A 19,721-nucleotide genomic window follows, 5' to 3' on the forward strand; every position below is an offset into this window, starting at 1 on the left:
TGGATAGATAATCTGTACACAATTCAACTGCTTCTTTGACTATGTACCGTTCAACGATACACCCCTCAGGTTGATATCTATTCTTTACATAGCCTTTTAACATTTTCATGTAACACTCAATCGGGTACATCCATCTTAAATATGCTGGCCCACACATTTGAACTTCTTTGACTAAGTGGACAGTCAAATGAACCATGATATTAAAGAATGAAGGTGAAAAATATATTTCAAGTTCACATAGGGTCAAAATGATTTGCCTTTATGGGGCTGGAAAATTTATAGGGTCAACCACTTTATTACAAATTATCTTGAAAAATAAGCATAAATTAGTGATGGTGCGTCGCACCTTTTTTGGCAAAATAAATCTAATGCCAACTAGTAAGAAATTTTAGAGGAGCACATGAGAATAATGAGATTTAAGCCCCTGTAACTTCAAGTCTTTCATTGATACAAGATTTTTTACATTTGAAGAATATCCCTCTGATACTTTAACAGTATGGAGGAATTCAATACAATATTTTTTCTCTTTGTTCGACAGAGTGTAAGTCGCTGGTGGTAGATATGTGCAATTTTCTTTCTCCATTAGAGCCAACTCCTCCCTTATTCCCATAGAAACCAAATCCAACCTTAATTTACACCATCCTTGCTTTTTCCTAGCAATTGGGCTAATGTCCCAATCACACTATCACAAATATTTTTTTCAATATGCATCACATCAAAAAAGTGTCTTATATGTAAGGACTTTGAATATGGTAGATCAAAAAAGATTGATTTTTTCTTCCACCCACTTGTTGCAACATTTCTCATAAAGGGTTTACCAAAATAATTGTCAAGATCTTTCACCTTTTCAAACACATTCATGCCTATCTCTAGCCTAGGCGGTTTCTCTTCTTCAGATTCACCATTGAAAGATTTTCTCTACTTTCTCCAATGATGTGTCAAAGGCAAGAATCTACAGTGTTCCATGTAAACATTTTTCTACAGTGATCCAATCATATTGAATGAGTGTCTTCTTCATATACAGGACACGCACCATGCTTTTTGATACTATATCCTAACAAATTTCCATAAGTAGGGAAGTCATTAACTATGCCAAATAATATAGATTTTAAATTAAAACTTTCTTTTTTATACCCATCATAAATCTCCATGTCAGTGTCCCACATTAATTTCAAATCCTCTATCAAAGGGGCTAAATATATGTCTATATCATTTCCTGATTGTGTAGGCCCAGAAATTAACATAAATAACATCATAAATTTACGTTTCATGCATAATCATAAAGGTAGGTTATAAATTATTAATATCACCGGCTACTGTGATATTGCTTTGAACACTATGTGGGTCGATCTATTAGTTGACAATGCAAGATGAAGATTCCTTTCTTCCTCTCCAAAATCAGGGTACTCAAAATTAATTTTTTTCCATTGAGGAGAATCTGTAGGATGCCTGAGCTTTCCATCTTTAATCATTTCATTCTTGTGCCATGTTAACATGTTGGCGATTTTTGTAGTTTCATACATGTGCCTAAATCTCGGTATAATGGAAAAATACTATAGCACTTTTGTAGGACTTGATTTCTTTCTATATCGTGATGCTTCGCATTTAAGGTTCTTCTTTAATGAGGCATACTCATTACAAAATAAGATGCAATCATTAGGACATGCATGTATTTTCTCGTAGCCTAAACCAATTAAATAGAGCATTTGTTTAGCCTTATATGTCTTGGTGGGAAGTTCGTTATCAGTGAGAAACATATCTTTCAAAGTATCAAGCAGTAGAGTGAAACTCTTATCAGTCCATCCACATGCAGCTTTCAAATTATACAATACCAGAACTGCTGATAATTTGGTGTATTTAGTACAACTAGGATACAATGGTTTCTCTGAATCACCAATTAACTTTTCAAACATTTTAAGACAATCACAAAAATCATCCTCTATGGTGTTTAGCATTTCATCAAAAAGATTAGTCTCACATGCATTGCTACCAACATCATCACACACATCTTGTCTCTCAAAAGGCCTAGTGGTATGACCCCATTCACTAGATACATCATTCCTCTCCCTATGCCTTGTCTAGCATGTATAACTTTGATAAATTCTATGGCATATTAAATGATCTAACAATTCTGTTAGAGTAATTCTCTTTCTATAGCAATAAGCTAAGCGAGGACATAAAATTTTATTTGGATCTTTCGTATGTCGAACCACAAAAGTAATAAACTCTTTCACTCTGTCCCTATATTCTTTTAACAATCGATTATCAAATATTCACTTTCAATCCATGCTTACTACCTATTATAGGAAAGTGTCAGGTATGACTTGGTGGTATTTGATGCATGCATAGTCTACTAATAATTTCTTTTTTAATATATTATTTATATTTTAAAATAAAATCAATAACATAACGATTTAAAAATAAATTTTTGACAAATTATATATTAATTCAACAATTTTAAAAATTCTGACAACATAACAGCTTAAAATTAAAATTTTTTTGGGTATTAAACCCTCTATTCAACACATGCAAATATCTAAAATAAGTAATTCAACATATTTTAACCAATAATCAAATTAATAATCAACAAAAAATAAATTAATAAATGCAAACATAATTTTAACTCATAGTTAACTAAAATATAAATTAAATATTTTTTCTTACTGTAAAAATTGATTTTTTTCTCTCTATCATTTAGGAAAAAACTAAAAATTTCAAGGTAACAAACATAATACTTCAAAATTTATCTTAAATTAACCCATATCTAATGATATAACTAAAACAAAAAATTTTAAAAAATGCAAAGCATACCAGGAGCGCTAGAGAAACTATGAAGATCAATCTGTTAATGTTAAGGAAACAATGTTGGGACCATACAGGCTAAAGATCATAAGGTAAAAATGGAGAATAAAGCTGATCCAGTATAAGTTGAAGTTAGGGACTATAAATTTTAGAATATTTAAAAGTTAAAATTTTGGGTACTAGGGATTATATCTGAAAGTTGGGCATTAATAGTGGGGACATTTGGGAGAAGGCAAAAGAAAATATTTGTGGGGACAGGAGTTACCCGTGAGTTGTTGAGCTAGAAGAAAAGGAACCACAAGCTGAGAGCTTCAAGAAGAGGAAACACGAGCTGTTAGAAGACCACGAGTGAGTTAAGCGTTTGAAGTTGAGAGCGAGTTCGGACGAACACCACCTACATGAGCTAGAAGAGGACAATGCGAGCTGGAAACTATGAGCTGGGAGAGTTGAAGGCAATGTGAAAGAGCTAGGAGCTGGGCGAGTTGGAGCTAGCAGTATGTAAATGACGTACTGAAGAAAAAGAAGAAAGTCACAATATAACAAGGCGAGCGACAGTCTGCACAGCAATAAGACAAAGTTGGACACTTTTTAGAACCAATAGCCAGCACTACCCATGTCCCTGTTGCATATTCCCAACACACTGACACACGTTGCCCGTTACGCAGCCTGCACAACAACACACAGTGCACTATATTTAAATTTTGTTAAAATGGAATAAACGACACCTTTCTCCTAAAAAATCCAAATACTTATATTAGTTACAAATATACATAATTAATAGTAGTTATTATGTTTTTAATTTAATAATACTTATTCAACAAAATATTAGACATACCTATAAATATTAATTTACAATTATAAATATTTAGTTAATAATAGATATATGTATACAATTAAAGTACTAATAAAGTACTTATAAAAATATTAATATAGTTATTGCTATTAACAATTACCTATATTGTTTAATAATTATAATCAAACAGATATTAAATAGTAGTAAAAATAATAATTAAATTTTAATTAATATTTATATATTAATATTTAATATGTTATTTTTTTAATAAATGATGTAGAGAGGTGGTGAACAAATGCCACATCTCTAAATAAAAATTAAAAAAATTTAGCTATCATATTTATTAACAATAAGTAAATATTTAGTTAAAAATAGATATATAAATATAATTAAATTACTAATAAAGTACTTATAAAAATATTATTATAGTTATTACTATTAATAATTACCTGTATTACTTAATAATTTTAATCAAGCAAATACTAAACATTAGTATAAATAAAACTAAATATTTAATTAACAATTATTTATTAATATTTGGTGTATTATTTTTTTAATAAATGATGGAACAAACACCACCTTTATGAGTAAAAATTTAAAAAAATTAGCTATCATATTTATTACCAATAAGTAAATATTTAATTAAAAATAGATATATGTATACAATTAAAGTACTAATAAAGTACTTATAAAAATATTATTATAATTATTATTATTAATAATTACCTATATTGCTTAATAATTATAATCAAATAGATACTAAATAAAAAATAATAATAATTAAATATTTAATTAATATTTATATATTAATATTTAATATTTTTTTAATAAATGATGTAGAGAGGTGACGTTTGTTTGAAGAACAAACACCACCTCTCTAAATACAAATTAAAAAAATTAGCTATCATATTTATTAAGAAAAATATTTATTTAGTTAAAAATAGATATATGTATATAATTAAAGTACTAATAAAGTACTTATAAAAATATTATTATAATTATTACTATTAATAATTATTTGTATTGCTTAATAATTATAATGAAGCAAATACTAAACAATATTATAAATAAAAACTAAATATTTAATTAATCATTATTTATTAATATTTGGTGTATTATTTTTTTAATAAAAGATGTAAAGAGGTGGTGTTTGTTTGAAGAACAAATACCACCTCATTGAATAAAAATTAGATATATTTAATAAATTATTATTTATTAATATTTAATATTTTATTTTTTAATAAATGATATAGAGAGGTGACGTTTGTTCAGACTAAAAATAAAAAAATTAATTATCATATTTATTATCAATAAGTAAATATTTATTTAAAAATAGATATATGTATACAATTAAAGTATTAATAAAGTACTTATAGAAATATTAATATAGTTATTACTATTAATAATTAGCTATATCACTTAATAATTATAACCAAAAAAATATTAAATATTAGTAAAAATAAAATTAAATATTAAATTAATTTTTATTTATTAATATTTACTATATTATTTTTTTAATAAATGATGTACATAGGTGGTATTTGTCTGTAGTATAAATGCCATCTCTCTTTTAAACATTAAAAAAGAATTTATAATATTTAATAACAATAAATAAAAAATAATTAGTTAATAAATAATAGAGATGGCATTTAAAAAAACCTACAAACGCCACTTCTTTTCTCAAATATAAAAAATATTAAAATTAATTGTATTATTATATAATAAATAATCTAAGTATATTATAAAAATATTAAGAGTAAAAATATTTTTTAATAATTTAAGGAGAGAGGTGGAGTTTTATTTTCAACCAAATGCCACCTATCCCAATGACAATAAATAAAATATTATGTATTTATTAAATATAAACAAAAAATTATAACTCAATAAAATTAATTTATTATTATGTAATAAAATGATCAATACTTGAATTTATATTATTTAAGAATATATGTAGATTAATAGTGATAATTACTATATATTTTATTTAGCAATTTTTTAAAATTGGTGGCGTTTGAAATTTGTAGAAACGCCACCTCTTTAAGTTAGTTATTAACTTTTTTTTAATAAATCAGAGAGGTGGTGTTTTCATAAAAAAGAAATGTCACCTATATTGTTTTAAATTATTAAAAAATTGTACATATAGATTATTTATACTTATTGTATATTTATAATAAAATAATTATAGAATATTACGAAGCAAAATAATTATTTATAACGAAGTAAAGAGGTGGCGTTTAAATACTAAAATGTCACCTAGTCATTGATTAACATAAATCTGTGGCATTTTTTTTTAAAAACACCACCTCTATAAATTTATTATAATTATAAAATAAAAATATAATTTAAAAGTTGTAGCATTTAATGAAACAAACGCCATCTTTTTTTTTTATTTTGAGATTGATAACATTTTATTTTTTATTATTATAAAACATATGCTATTAAATATTATTTCTGTAATAGTGTGAGAAGTAAGCTTAGACCACCCTTACTCGGATGTCATCTACCATATTCAAGCTTCGTGGATCCACTGTTACAGCAAAAATATAATAAATGCCACATCGAACTGCACCACTGTTACAGCGAAGCACTGCGCTGCGCTGACAAACTAGCTACGCAAGGCCACTCCCTTCAATCTGATTCTCAAATCTGGAATGAAGCCCCTCCTTTTTGTCTTGATATTTGTTTGATGATAAGCGTACTTATAATTTGAACTCTAGTAGTAGTTAGGTATTTTCAAGTCCTGTAACTTGCCTTTCTCATGTAAAAAAAAAAAAAAAAAAGTCGGGCCTTTATTTTCAATTATACTAAACAGCTTAAATTTATTGCATGTTAATTCTAAACTCTCAGTGAAAGTTGTTAAATTCACAAGTTTAAATAAACTCATGGTAAGAATGTAAACTTGAATTGTAAATTTGTAAAAGTTTATCTCTGTTAATAAATAGCTATTAAAATATAATTATAATTTAATTTAAATATATTAAAAATATAAATCATTAAAATTAAACTCATCTACATTGATAAATTATCATATATAAAATATAAAAATGTTAAAATAGGGGAACTTATTTTGGTATTTTTTTTATTAATATTAATTTTTGCATTTCAAGTTTTTTTTCTTTAAACCAGGTCTTATAACTTTTATGAATTGAGTTCTTTATAATATATACTTAACTCACTTAACTCAAAAAAGAATTGACGAGCCTAACAAGTTTAACTAAACATGCATCTAATCCAAGTTTATAAATTAGTTAATATAATTTTGTAAATTACAAATGTAAAAATGATAAATTTGAAAGCAAACTCATGAGCTTAACCGAGTTTGTATTAATCTGAGTTTATAAGTGAGTTAATGTGATTTTGTAAGCTAAAAATATAAAAATATTAAATTTAGAGAGTCAACTCGAGAGTTTAATAATTATGCCCTTAATAACTCTTTTAATTATATGTTGATAAAAATACACATTACAGGCATCTGTCTTCTCATGCACTAAGGTTTGATGTGTGAGGTTGTTATGTTTATTTTATTTTATTTATTCTTTATTTTTTGCCCTTTTGGAATACCATAGGCTGGGGTAAACTAAAGATCAATTAGAAGAGATAAAAGGAGCCAACTTGGAGCATTACCTGATACTTGCAGACGTTTCTACGCCCTATGGTGCTACGATGTATTTCGTAACACTGACACCAATTTGTTTATCTTTCTTGTGTGTGTGCGTGTGTGTGTAATTTTTTGAACGTGTTAGATTTGACGACTGCCGAGTCTAGTAGAGTAATTCTTTTTAAAGATGTTTTCTACATCCACGTAAACTTAAAATTCAGGATTTTGTATTTAAGCCGTTATAACTGGCCATAATCCGAGACTGTGTTTATCTTTCCATCGACAAGTCATTTGTAATGCTTTAACTCATCTTCTTTTCGGCCACCTAAAAAAAAAATGAAAAACACTCAGCTGGATTTTCCTGTATAACGGGAGCCGGCGGGCAGCATATTATTTCAAATTTCGTTTGTTTTCTTTTCGTTATATCCTCATCTTATGTCGTTTGTTTTCATATGCATGTTTCATCCTTCACTTTACTAATTCGTCAAAAACAATAACTCCTTAAAGTTGGGTTTTTAATAACTCCATAAACCATTTTGCAAGCGTTGTTAGTGATAATTAATTATTTCAGCTCGTTTTTCCTGCTTACTCTTTTCATCGTGACCAAAGAAAGAGATCAAATATAATTAATTTTCTACCAAGTCAATAACATTGATTGCCCTCAAATGCTGCTTCAAATATTATTTAACACTCCCTCCATATCAAATTATAAGACAATTTTAGATAAAATCTCATATATTAATAAACCTCATTAAATACACTAAACAACTTTATCTTTCCAAAACAAAAATATAAAATTTTAAAAATACTCATCATTTAATACATTAAAAAGAGAAGGGACAGAAATTAATTATAAAAAGAGAAAGGATAATATTAAAATTGGTATGTTTAATGAAACTTTAATCTACCAAAAGTGTCTTATATTTTAGAATAAAGAAACTCTTTCAAAAGTATCATATAATTTGGGACAGAAGGACTAATTCAAAATAATTATATTTTCTTATAAATTAATTAACAACTATTCATGGATGCTTCTTAATGTGTGTCTCATATTGTAAACACTGTTTTTTGTATGGATTTTCAAGTATAAATTAAAAATTGATAAAAACACAATAAATAAAATAAGGAATAAAGGAATAAAAAAGGGGAGGCTTTTGTGATAATAATAACAATAATATTTTTTTTACCCCAAATCTCCTTAATTATGTTTCCATTAAGGTTGACTTTTTTAAAAGAAAATTTAGAATATTTGAAATTTGATTTGAAAAAATTATGTCTTGATTGAAATTTATTTTAATTAATTAAGGAAAAAATCTGAAATCTAAAATAATGAAAAAGAGTCAAAATAAAAATTACCTTTTTTTGTTTGATTCTATTATTAAGTGAGTGAACCTTAGTTAGCACCTATAAGAGAAGATAGACAAGAGATTTGAGAAGAGGACAAAAGGAGAGAAAAATTGGGAGGAAGCAAAACATATCGGGCGAAGCTTCGAAAGGTAACCGGTCCCATTTTGATTCCATGTTTTTCTAATTATGTGTGCTTAGTCGGCAAAATCTCTTTGAAATAAAAGCTTCTTAGGTTTAGATTATGCACTCTTGTGTAATAATAATAATAATAATAATAATAATAATAATAATAATATGGAGCTTTGTACGTTGGGTTTGAGGCCATGTATTATTGTGCTTGGTTTGGTTTGATCATCACGTGACATCCTGTAACCTCATCCACAAATTTTTTTTTTTTGGGTTTTACATGATTGATCTTTACGTGTTACAAATGATCCCGTACTTGCTCGAGACTATGGGAGACACACTTTTTTTTTTTTTTATATTTGTGATAAGATTCACTCTTGCGGCTTTATTACATAATGGAGTGAGTTTCGTGTTTCGATTAATGAATCATTAGCCTTTTCTCCTTAACAAAAGGCAGAGGTCACGATGACCAAAAAAAATTCTTATAGCTTTCCCTTTTTTTTTTAAAATAAAAAATAAAAAGTTTATGAGTAATATCATATCACTATGGCATAACCTAACTTTTTTTAGCATATTTTAAGTTATGTCATAAGTGGTACTAAATTATTATGGATCCCTAAAATATTAAATGAGACACCGTGAATGACCCTAAGTCATTGCAGGTATCAATTTTTGCAATTAAAAATTTTCATAATTAAATTAGTTCATGGAAAATTCATTTTAGAAATTTCTTTAGGGTTTGTTATGGGTGATATTAAATCAATGTGTGCGCCTAGAGCATCAACTAATGGACCACGAGTGATACTAAATCACTGCAGGTTCCACCTCTCTTGTGCATTATTACAAAATAATAAAAATAATAAAAACTTTTAACATATTTTAGGTTGCCTCATGAGTGATACTAAATCACCGTGAATTCTAAACAAAAATCAAACAAGATACCGTGAATGACACCAAGCCATCAAAAGTATCTAATTTTGTATTTAAAACTTCTGAATTAAATTATTTTATAGAAAATTCTTTTAGGATTCACCACGAGTGATACTAAATCACCGCAAGTTCCTCCTCTCTTGTGCATTATTACAAAATAATAAAAAATTTTAGCATATTTTAAGTTATCCCATGAGTGATACTAAATCACCGTGAATTCTTAAAAAAAATATCAAACGAGGTACTGTGAATGACACGAAGTCATCATAAGTATCTAATTTTGTATTTAAAACTTCCAAATTAAATTATTTTATAGAAAATTCCTTTAAGATTTTTCATGAGTGATACTAAATCACCGTGTGCACTTAAAATGTTGACTAGCGGACTGTGAGTGATCCTAAATCATCACAAGTTTCAATATTGTTTATTTTCCTTTTACCTAAAGGTATTTATGACAATTTTTTTATAAATATAATTATATAAAACAAAATAATCTTCTCTTCATAAAATAAATTAATAAAAAAATTAAAAGAAACCCTAAATAATAATATTTCGAACTACGTGAATTTTAATTTTCATCACAGGGTACGTAGGTCCTAGGCTTTGATCGTAGGTCAAGTCCTTCCATGCAAATAAATAATTTATTTTTTTATTTTTTATCTTGATTTTTCATGTGCAATAAAGGATAACTAAAATATTCTTAAAAGGCCAATTAATTTACACGATCAACTTAGGGTAACCGTTCTTATGAACGGGTGTCGTGAGGTACTTAATATCTTTCCCGTGCACAAATGACTCCCAAACTTTATTCTAGTTATTATAGACTATTTTATTCTTTTTAAAAGATTTTCAAAATTATCTTTTAAAATTTTGGTAACGAGTCTTACATTTATCGACCTTCTTTCTCGGGGAGATTACAATTCGGACGCCACACATATCATACTCAAACACTATAACTTTCGAAGAATATTTTAAAAAGAAAATAAAAATTGGAAGCTAGTTCACTCTCTCGCAGCCGCAGCGAAATATATAAAATAAAATTGAGAGCATAATGTGAGAATCGGCAAAACGAGGGTTTTCCGAGCTCCCCAGAAATCAGCCACGCCTTTCCTTGCTCATGAAAAGCCAGATTCTGCAATTCTTCAAGGTCTCAGTTTTTGAACTCTCCTTCGCGTATTCTTAATCTAATCGAGATAACAATAACTTCTATACATGACTATTGATGCAATAACTCTGCTGTTTGATTCTATCCCTAAATTTTCCATCATTCAAACTATTGATGCAATCATAAGGACAACAATCATCTTCATATATCATCAAACAAACGCACAGTACGCACGTGAGGTTTTATACGCACACGCTTGGAAAGAATGGAAGCTTCAGACAACCAGTTTCTTAAAGAAGATTCTTCTTCGCAGCCACCGAAATTCGTTCTTCCGGTGGATTCAGAACACAAAGCGACGGGGTTCAGACTGTTCTCAATCGCCAAGCCTCACATGCGAGCATTTCACCTTCCATGGCTCTCCTTATTCTCCCGCTTCGTCTCCAGCTTCGCCGCGCCACCGCTCCTCCCCATTATCCACGACAATCTCAACTTCACCTCCTCCGTCATCCGCAACGCCGGTGTTGCCTCTGTCTCCGGCGCCGTCTTCGCCCGTATCGCCATCGGAACCGCCTGTGACCTTGTTCTGCTTCACTCATCCTCCTCACCGACCTCGCCGTCTTCTTCACTGCCTTAATCTCCTCGCCCACCTCTTTCCTCCTCGTCCGCTTCTTCACCGGCTTCTCTCTCTCCACCTTCGTCTCCACTCAGTTGTGGATGAGCTCCATGTTCACCTCTTCCGTCGTCGGCTCCGCCATTGGATTCGCCGCCGGGTGGGGAAACCTCGAAGGAGGAGCCACGCAGCTGATAATGCCGTCAGTCTTTGACGTCATCCGCGACATAGGGTCGCCAAAATTCACTGCATGGAGAATCGCGTTCTTCGTTCCCGCCCATTTTCAAATGTTGACAGCCTTCTCGGTGTTAATTCTGGGACAAGACCTGCCGGACGGGAACTACTACGGACTGAAAAAATCAGGCGAGAAGGCGAACAACGATTTCTCTAGGGTTTTACATCCCGGAGTTACGAATTACAGAGGGTGGATTTTAGGGTTGACGTATGGGTATTGTTTTGGGGTGGAAGTCAAGGTGGATAACATAATAGCTGAGTATTTCTTCGACAGGATTAACCTAAAGCTTCACACAGCGGGGATGGTGGCCGCCAGCTTCGATCGGGTTGGCTAATGTGTTCCCACGGCCGGCCGGCGGGTTTATATCGGATTTTATGGCGAGGAGGTTTGGGATGAGAGGGAGGTTATGGGCGTTGTGGCTCTGCCAATCTTTGGGATGCATTTTCTGCATAACACTTGGCCTTGTAGGGTCTTTGGAAGCTTCTATCATTGTTATGATTATGTTCTGTGTGTTCGTTCGAGCTGCTTGTGGACTCACTTTTGGTGTAGTACCATTCGTCTCAAGAAGGTATGCGTGCATATATGCGGAGATAATGAAACATCTTAGTCCTTAAATTTATTTTAATTATTGATTTCATCTCTTAAGTTTAATTTTATCAATCGAGTTTTTTATATTCTCTTAAGATATCATGGTAATCTAAGTTTTGAAACACAAATTGGCTATCAAATTAATTATGTTAATTTCTTATCTCAAATACAAACACACAAGTTAAATGAGAATAAGTGAGATATTACAAGTAATTTGACTTCCTTATTTTCCTAATTTCCTCTAATTATTTTCAAATATTCTTTAGTCATCAAATAAGGGAATCAAATAACTTTTGTAAAAGCTCACTTGTTTCATTTAACTCTATAAACATACCAAATCATCAATATATTTTATTTTTAACTTAATTTGAACGCAAATTTGTGTTCAAATCTAGATGACTAACGTGGTAATTTTAAAAAATATAAGATATTACAACAACAACAACAAAATATAAAATATTATATCCAATAAAATTTAAACTTACGAGCAGGACTAAATTAATAATTGATATAAATTTGAGAGACTTATTTATTATATCAATCTAGTTTAATTTGACAAACTATAGCCTATCTTAATTATTATTTATTCCCTTACATTTAACTTTTCCAATCTAGTTTAATTTGTTATATTTTCTTAAGTTATCATGTCCCCTAGACTTTAATATATAAATTGACTATCAAATTAATCTCATACATAAAGTACATTTGATTGCTCGAGCTGTTAGTTATCAAGTGTGAGTAGACTTGGCTTGGTGCGGAGAAAAGTCTCCCATTAGATAGAGTTAAGCTAGAGAAGAGATATAAGTAAAAAGGATCAATAAACTTAATACCTTAAAATTTTAAATTAAGATGTGATATCATTTTCATTTATATGTGTTCTTTTAAAATTATTGGGTGGCCCAACTATGTTCTCCCCTCTTTAGAGATGCTTCGTGGGCCTAACACTAGCAAGTCATATATGTGAACATGTTAAAACAGGAACAAGTCAGATTTCACAACATTTGATTTCTTCATTTTTCCTATTCTCCTTATTTTCAAATATTCTTTTGTCATCAAAATTTGAGGGAACTAAAAGTTTCATATGATCTGTTTCAACAATGATCTTTTATATATGTAATATTGCTTGAGCCTTTAAATATTGAAAGTAAAAGATTAAATTACTGCGCAGGTCGGTGGAGGTCGCTGGAGGTGACATTAGGGATGACAGCACAGGAGTAGTGTCACAGTTAATATTCTTCAGGGGGAAATTCTTGAAGGAAAGAAGGATCACCCTCACGGGAGTGATGATCCTCATCCGTATCCTCCCTTGTCTGTCTCATCTGATTCCCCCAACGGGGTGGCATCTTGTGGGGCCCATCTTCTTCGTCCTCTGAACGAGACTATTATCTCCCAGAATGGAGCTCTAAGGAGTGGCAGAGAGGATCTCATCATGCCAGCCTGAAATTTGCATATAACAGCACCACCAAAAGAGGCAGATTCATCCATCACTCCTCAACCATGCCTTCTCAGCTTCAGCCCCCTCTAACCACCACCACTCTCTAATTCATATTATTTATATATATTCATAAATCACAAATAGTACTATGGATTAATTTCTTGGTATAGATTATCATAGTCAGATGGGGAAGATCTACCTTCCATTTTCATGCTGCCTCTACATGCATGTTTCCATATAATCTTAAGCATTTGGTTCATCACCTTATTATAATATAATGATTTTCATTATTTATAAATTGTAAACAATGAAACTCATCACATCAAGCTCTATGCAAATATACAATAGCCACTATTAAAAAAATTACCATACATAGCATCTTCTATATAGTGGTTATTAAAAAAATTGCTATATGTCTAAGGCAAGATTTAAGAAAATAGACTATATAGCGATTATTTTGAATAATCGTTATATAATCTTAAAATTATATAGTGGTTATTTTAAAGAACCAATGTAATATCTTTTTTTATTTTATTTTTTTCTATAGATTATATAATGGTTCTTTCTAAATAATTGTTACATAATCTTAAAACTATATAGTGATTATTTTAAAGAATTGTTATATAATCTCTTTTCTTTTTGAATTTTGTCCCTAGAGATTATACAGTGATTCTTTCTAAATAACCATTATATAATCAATAATTATATAGCAATTATTTGAAAGAACCATGCTATATAGTTTTCTAATTTCAAAAACTTTTAAAATACACACATTTTATATAACATGAATTGGTGATACTATTATCTCTAAATCATTTTTTTTTTTTATTCATTGATACACACACTCTTTCTCTCGTGCTCTTATTGTCATTTCTCACATGCAAATACATCTTTCACACTTCACCTTTACGACACTCAACCCTCTCTCTCCCTCCTCTCTCACACACTCAACCTCACTCCTCCACTTCACACTAAACCATCTTTGTTATTCAAACATCTCTTTTACTCCAAACTTTGAGTCTTCATTTTCAATACTTACACGATCAACTCCAGCCTTGATCTTCGGCTTAACATACATCCCTTCTCCATCCTATGTGCACACACAAAGCTGTGCACCAATGTCTAGTTTGTGTGGTACCCAATTTTGTCGGTGTCAGTCTCCCTCAACTCTATCTCATCATTGTCATTGGTTATATTGTTAAATGGGAGATTAATATTACACATTTGCATTTAAATTATATTGGTCATATCTGTATGGTACTAGTTCAAGTTCATTTTTTTCATGAGGATGCTTCTTTTTGATTTTCTAGATCTATAATTTTTTTATTTTCCATTTAAATTGTTAAATAGAAAGCCTTAACATCAATTGTTATTAATTTCATATCTATATATTATCTCTACTATTTTTATTCTTTATTTATTCCATTTTTAACTCTACTTCGCTCAAGGATTTAAGAGGGAAAAAAAAAAAAAAAATAGTGTAGGGCTGCTAAAAATGTAGCCCCTATTTTTTTAAAAAATGCAGCCCCTATTTTTTAAAAAATGCTCATATATATATAGTGTTATTTAATAACCACTATATATTTCAAATAACCACTATATAGTTGATTATTTGTAACGGTTAAAAATTATTATATATTAATTTAAAGAATATATAATGTTAGAATATATAGTGATTAAAAACTGTTATATATAATCCTTTTTGTAGTAGCTAGTGATCCACATTCGTTTTGATGTCTTTAGTTCCTCTTCCATAAAGATGAAGTCCTCTAATTAATCAACACAACACTCTCTCTCTCTCTCTCTCTCTCTCTCTCTCTCTCTCTCTCTGCGCGCGCGCGTCCAACCAAGATCTCGGTAATGAATGGACCCTGGGTAAACTTGAGTATGCCTGATATCAAACAAATGGCTCCAACATTTTTTAACGTAAAGGGAAAGATAAAAAAAGGACTACTTTTGGTAATGTTTGTTGATCCATCGCCTGATTTAGGAAGTTTAGATATTACCACTTCTCATGCAAACTAATACAAACCCCCACTTTCTAGGTCGTTATTATGATGATTGATCTCAAGAATGCTTTTAACATATTCGTTTAACATAATTACATATTTTAAGACTTGAACTTGAGATTCTAAAATAAACTGATTTAATTTCTTCAACTGATTGAATCAAGCACTTCTCAATATTTTTGATAAACTTTTAGTGAAAGGAATGAAGAACACAATGTTATTGTCGTGTCATTGCATTTGGGCCGGTTCTTTTGGTTCTTATAAACTTTCAGAGTGCCTCAAAATTAGTTAATCCTGCTATGAAAGCTAATTAAGTGGCTGCTGGCTTGCTGCCATACTCCACACATGCCAAGTTCAACACCTTATGGTTGATCTTCAAGTTTTGATTTTGAAACTACTACAAAAATTAAAAAAAAAAAGGTTTGTGAGAGCATTTCAAAAATGTTCTCATAAGTTGAAAATTTTTTATTAAAAAAAGTGGCCTTAGAAGGCCAATTCCCCACATCATTAAGGGCTCTCTTGTCGGCTTTTTTTTTTTTTTGGCGGTGTGAGATTATATGTGCTCCCTCTTGTCCTTTTTAAGTTTTTAACTAACTCACTAAAATCAAGGTGAATTAGTTAAAAAAAAAATTATCTTAAAAATAAATCACTTGTCAATTTTGCTCCTAAATTTTAAAAAGAGTGATTTGATATATGAAAATAGTTTTCTCAATTTTTTTCATTGAAATATTACACTTCTTTGTAGAATTTGCTACAGGGTAGTTTTGAAATTATATATATCAAATGTTACAAAAAAAAAAAGGGAAAATGACTTATATAAATTATCAAGAAAACCTTCTAAAATGTAACTAACAAAAAAGACGGGAGGAAGTACTATATAAATGAATGTGATGTATTAGAGTTTTTAACTTTTTTTAGGATCAAAATTTTTTCCCATCACCACTACTAGAAAAATTGAATTTAGCAAGGGATTCGTCTCTCGCTTTTCATAGCTAAATTGTATTTTAGCTACGAATTTTGTCCCTCGCTAAATTCGTAGTGAAAAAAAAGCTCGCTAAATTTAGCGAGGAATTGTATTTCCCTCGCTAAATTTTGCCCTATCACCCACTACATGTGCGATAACTCATGACATGTCATTGTCCACCTTGCGCTATGTCACTTGCTCCTTACCATATCATATATTCATCATGTTTATGCCAAAGCCAAGGTTTGAACCCTTGATCTCATACCTTTCAAGCTTTATGCTCTCCTTCTTTACCAGTTGAACTGAAAGGCACCTACAAGCATTATATGATAAATTAAATATATATATATATATATATATATTATTTAACTACATAAATATATCAAATAATATATTATAAAAATACACACATATACATATTAAATTTTATTTTCAATTATTAATATGTTAAAAATATTTATATTTTATTTAAATTATTCTTTATATTATATTTTTAATAAAATATTATTTTATTAATGAAAATCAACTTAAAATAAAGAAAATATTAAATAATTTTATTATGAATATTTTAGATAATTTTTTTTTGTAGTAATTAGTTAGGGATAGAATCCCTTACTAATTATCTTATTTTAGAGAGGGATTGACAGTCCCTCGCTATTTTTCTCGCTAATTCCCTTATTTTAGAGAGGGATTGACAGTCCTCGCTAATTTTAAGTCAAACTATGAAATCAACATTCCTCACTAATTTCTCGCTAACTTGGTATTTTAGAGAGGAATAGATGATCCCTTGCTAAATTTTCTCGCTAATTTGCATTTTTCTAGTAATGCACTATTTCTTTGTAGTTAATTTGAATATTTGAAACTCCGAATTTGTTTGTGATCCAAGACAACAAACTTATCAAACACTTTAACAAAAAGAAAATTATATATGTCCCAACTAAGAAATTTATTTATAAGCATGTTGAGTAAATTTATAATAACACAATCACATTCCTTGTAGAGATGGCAAAGGGGTGGACTTGGGCCATAGGGGCTCAAGCCCTTGAACCCAATTTCCTAAAAAATGGTCAACTTATAAAGCTCAGTTCTTATTTGAATGGCTCAAGGTTGGTTCCATAAGCTTGTTTTATTTTTTAAAAATTTAATAACATAAATAAATATAAATTCAGATATAGAATCTTAATCAAAGTTTTAAAATAAAAACAAAAACTTTCAATCCAAATCTAGAGCCGGTAATTCGGGCGGGCCGGGCTTATTCAAATCGGGCTTAAAGCATCCTACTCCTTCTAAAAAGCCCATATAGCTAAGCCTGACTCTAACACCTTCAGGTTTCAGGCTTATTCGGGCTGGCCCGAATACCCAAAACTTTTTTAAAATATTTTTTATTTATTTTTTGAACCAATTTTAATTTTTAAATAATTCTATTAAGCTTAAAATATTATCTTAATTTTAAAAGAATAAAATAAAAATGACTTATCAATTTTATATTTAAGTAGCTCTGTTATTATTTTATTATATTATGTATAATTTATTTATGAATATTTTTTTTACTTATAAATTAATGTCTTAATTGTTTAAATATTGCTCTTATCATAGTCATATATAAATATTTTATATATTTTAATTAAATTATATTATTTTAATTATAATTAAGTTGATCTCGATTCAATCACAGTTAGACTACTAACTTAAAATTATTATCCCAATTAGTTCAAAGTTTTTAATAACTTTTAGGTAAATTATACTTTTCATTTTTATGAATATAAAAAAAATTGCCATCATTATATTATATAAAAAATTATTTAATTATGAGTAAAATATTTTTTTTGAAATCATTTTTTTAACTTTTTATATTGCTTAACTCTTATATAAAAGGGATTCTTACTCTAATTTACTCTTAATTTTTAACCAAATCTGGCATGGATAATAACCAAATATTTATTCAAAAATATTATTTTATTTATTATGTTTATCTAGTAGTAGAGTCAGAAATTCGTACATGCCTAAATTTTATTTTTAAAATTATTTTTACTTTAAAATTAATTATTTTAATTTATAAAAAATATAAAATTATTTTTTATATGCAAATGATTTATAGGACTCAAATTTTTCTAACAAAAATTGGGTCTTAAAATATTAAAATATATTTTAAATATTATTTTGAGATATTTTATTGATTAAAAATAATAAAAATATGAAATATAACTATTTTTAATTTTTTTTAAAAAAATAACTATATTAAAACACTTATATATATATAGTATTTTGGTATAAAATGATATAAAACTTGAAAAATTAATTAATATTTATCATATTTTATATATTTTTTAAAAAAGTTATTTTTTATTCAGGTATTCAGGCCAAGCTTAAACCCAATAGGGCTTGGCCTGAATTTCCTTGAGCCTATTCGGACAGCCCGAATAGGCCCGAATAATAAAAAAATAATATTTTTTCAGGCTTGACCCTAAATTTTTCGGGCGGGTTCAGGCTAACCCATCGGGCTTGGCTTAAATTACCGGTTCTATCCAAATCAACCTTATCAAATCTAATAAATGCAAAAACTTGTGTATCACAAAGTACAATATTAATTAAAACCAAGAAATATGCTTTATAAAGTAATCATGCTTAAGAAATTAGTAAAAAAATCTATCAACATCATGTTAAAATAAATGAAAAAAGAACTAACATCAATTATTTTCACACTACAATACTTGAACCAATTCATTTTTAGTTCTACATACTCTTTTCTAGTTTTAGTGAAGAAGATGTAGTGACAAAAAGAAAGAAGAAAAAAAATGGAAGCAAAAAAAGAAGAATGAAAGGTGGGGGAAGAAAATGATGACTACTCACCACAAACTTGAATTCATCTTTCTCTTTTGAGTTGTGATGATGTGAGGTAGAGGCACCTCAGCATCATGACTAGAGAGAGAGAGAGAGAGAGCATATTGTGAGACTGTGAGGGAGAGCATTGTGATTGAGTACCCATAGTATCACCTGAAGTTGAGAATCAGAGATTATGAGACGAAGGGTGAGAGGACTATGAGTCCTCTATCAAGATTGAGAGCCAAGAGAGAGAAGAAGTTGAGAGGAAGAATAGATTGCAGAGTTCAAGATTGTGTAGCATGAGTGTGCTTAGGGTTTTATTTTAGGTGCCAAGCCAATCAATCCTCTTGAAATGA

At 29.2% G+C, this 19,721-nt stretch overlaps 1 pseudogene; it reads left to right on the forward strand.

The window, feature by feature from the left end:
• Positions 1 to 10,966: 10,966 nt before the first annotated feature.
• Positions 10,967 to 13,676, forward strand: LOC129322407 (high affinity nitrate transporter 2.5-like; annotated as a pseudogene).
• The last annotated feature ends 6,045 nt before the right edge of the window (positions 13,677 to 19,721 follow it).

The sequence above is a fragment of the Prosopis cineraria genome, unplaced genomic scaffold (assembly GCF_029017545.1).
Source record: "Prosopis cineraria cultivar Desert tree isolate PC_DT_omini unplaced genomic scaffold, ASM2901754v1 PC10, whole genome shotgun sequence".
Lineage (NCBI taxonomy): Eukaryota > Viridiplantae > Streptophyta > Magnoliopsida > Fabales > Fabaceae > Prosopis > Prosopis cineraria.